Source organism: Syngnathus typhle, unplaced genomic scaffold (genome assembly GCF_033458585.1).
Source record: "Syngnathus typhle isolate RoL2023-S1 ecotype Sweden unplaced genomic scaffold, RoL_Styp_1.0 HiC_scaffold_39, whole genome shotgun sequence".
Taxonomy (NCBI): Eukaryota; Metazoa; Chordata; class Actinopteri; order Syngnathiformes; family Syngnathidae; genus Syngnathus; species Syngnathus typhle.
In genome coordinates this window covers 890,001-892,996 of record NW_026871945.1, presented here as the reverse complement: position 1 = coordinate 892,996, position 2,996 = coordinate 890,001, and positions in this window count along the sequence as shown.

The following is a 2,996-nucleotide window of genomic DNA, read 5'->3' as shown; positions in this document are numbered from 1 at the left end:
GCGCTTGGCTGGGCGTCCGCCAATAGTGGTTTAATTTCGGGAGGAAGATTGATTTTCGTCCCAAGCCCGCCGCTGGAGAAAATTTTATGGTACCAGGAGTGGATTTTTTTGTCCACTCAGGAGGGGACGTTGGCTGGTTTGGTGTCCGGGGGAAAGTGCTCTTTTCTCGGCAGGAGAAAGATTAGACTCCCAGCCCGCCGCTGGAGAAAATTCTAGGTTACCAGGAGTGATTTTTTTTGTCCACTCAGGAGGGGGACGTGCTTTGTTGTCCGGGGGAAAGTGCTCTTTTCTCTGCCAGGAGAAAGATTAGACTCCCAGCCCGCCGCTGGAGAAAATCTTAGGTACCAGGAGTGGATTTTTTTTGTCCACTCAGGAGGGGGACGTGCTTTGTTGTCCGGGGAGAGTGCTCTTTTCTCTGCCAGGAGAAAGATTAGACTCCCAGCCCGCCGCTGGAGAAAATTCTAGGTACCAGGAGTGGATTTTTTTTGTCCACTCAGGAGGGGGACGTGCTTTGTTGTCCGGGGGAAAGTGCTCTTTTCTCTGCCAGGAGAAAGATTAGACTCCCAGCCCGCCGCTGGAGGAAAATCTTAGGTACCAGGAGTGGATTTTTTTTGTCCACTCAGGAGGGGGACGTGCTTTGTTGTCCGGGGAAAGTGCTCTTTTCTCGGCAGGAGAAAGATTAGACTCCCAGCCCGCGCTGGAGAAAATTCTAGGTACCAGGAGTGGATTTTTTTTGTCCACTCAGGAGGGGGACGTGCTTTGTTGTCCGGGGAGAGTGCTCTTTTCTCGGCCAGGAGAAAGATTAGACTCCCAGCCCGCCGCTGGAGAAAATTCTAGGTACCAGGAGTGGATTTTTTTTTTGTCCACTCAGGAGGGGGACGTGCTTTGTTGTCCGGGGGGAGAGTGCCTGGTCCCCGGACCAGCCTCTTAGGCGCGCCCGCTGTCATTCTCCGGAGATTAAGTTATACTAAGGGGAGGCTGCCTCCTCCCGCCTGCTGCCGAGGATGCTGCCTCATCCCCGGACTGCCTCTTGCGCGCGCCCGCTGTCATTCTCCGGAGACTAAGTTATACTAAGGGGAGGCTGCCTCCTCCCGCCTGCTGCCCGAGGATGCTGCCTCATCCCCGGACTGGCCTCTTGCGCGCGCCCGCTGTCATTCTCCGGAGACTAAGTTATACTAAGGGGAGGCTGCCTTCCTCCGCCTGCTGCCCGAGGATGCTGCCTCATCCCCGGACTGGCCTCTTGCGCGCGCCCGCTGTCATTCTCCGGAGACTAAGTTATACTAAGGGGAGGCTGCCTCCTCCCGCCTGCTGCCCGAGGATGCTGCCTCATCCCCGGACTGGCCTCTTGCGGCGCGCCCGCTGTCATTCTCCGGAGACTAAGTTATACTAAGGGGAGGCTGCCTCCTCCCGCCTGCCTGCCCGAGGATGCTGCCTCATCCCCGGACTGGCCTCTTGCGCGCGCCCGCTGTCATTCTCCGGAGACTAAGTTATACTAAGGGGAGGCTGCCTCCTCCCGCCTGCTGCCCGAGGATGCTGCCTCATCCCCGGACTGGCCTCTTGCGCGCGCCCGCTGTCATTCTCCGGAGACTAAGTTATACTAAGGGGAGGCTGCCTCCTCCCGCCTGCTGCCCGAGGATGCTGCCTCATCCCCGGACTGGCCTCTTGCGCGCGCCCGCTGTCATTCTCCGGAGACTAAGTTATACTAAGGGGAGGCTGCCTCCTCCCGCCTGCTGCCCGAGGATGCTGCCTCATCCCCGGACTGGCCTCTTGCGCGCGCCCGCTGTCATTCTCCGGAGACTAAGTTATACTAAGGGGAGGCTGCCTCCTCCCGCCTGCTGCCCGAGGATGCTGCCTCATCCCCGGACTGGCCTCTTGCGCGCGCCCGCTGTCATTCTCCGGAGACTAAGTTATACTAAGGGGAGGCTGCCTCCTCCCGCCTGCTGCCCGAGGATGCTGCCTCATCCCCGACTGGCCTCTTGCGCGCGCCCGCTGTCATTCTCCGGAGACTAAGTTATACTAAGGGGAGGCTGCCTCCTCCCGCTGCTGCCCGAGGATGCTGCCTCATCCCCGGACTGGCCTCTTGCGCGCGCCCGCTGTCATTCTCCGGAGACTAAGTTATACTAAGGGGAGGCTGCCTCCTCCCGCCTGCTGCCCGAGGATGCTGCCTCATCCCCGGACTGGCCTCTTGCGCGCGCCCGCTGTCATTCTCCGGAGACTAAGTTATACTAAGGGGAGGCTGCCTCCTCCCGCCTGCTGCCCGAGGATGCTGCCTCATCCCCGGACTGGCCTCTTGCGCGCGCCCGCTGTCATTCTCCGGAGACTAAGTTATACTAAGGGGAGGCTGCCTCCTCCCGCCTGCTGCCCGAGGATGCTGCCTCATCCCGGACTGGCCTCTTGCGCGCGCCCGCTGTCATTCTCCGGAGACTAAGTTATACTAAGGGGAGGCTGCCTCCTCCCGCCTGCTGCCCGAGGATGCTGCCTCATCCCCGGACTGGCCTCTTGCGCGCGCCCCGCTGTCATTCTCCGGAGACTAAGTTATACTAAGGGGAGGCTGCCTCCTCCCGCCTGCTGCCCGAGGATGCTGCCTCATCCCGGACTGGCCTCTTGCGCGCGCCCGCTGTCATTCTCCGAGACTAAGTTATACTAAGGGGAGGCTGCCTCCTCCCGCCTGCTGCCCGAGGATGCTGCCTCATCCCCGGACTGGCCTCTTGCGCGCGCCCGCTGTCATTCTCCGGAGACTAAGTTATACTAAGGGGAGGCTGCCTCCTCCCGCCTGCTGCCCGAGGATGCTGCCTCATCCCCGGACTGGCCTCTTGCGCGCGCCCGCTGTCATTCTCCGGAGACTAAGTTATACTAAGGGGAGGCTGCCTCCTCCCGCCTGCTGCCCGAGGATGCTGCCTCATCCCCGGACTGGCCTCTTGCGCGCGCCCGCTGTCATTCTCCGGAGACTAAGTTATACTAAGGGGAGGCTGCCTCCTCCCGCCTGCTGCCCGAGG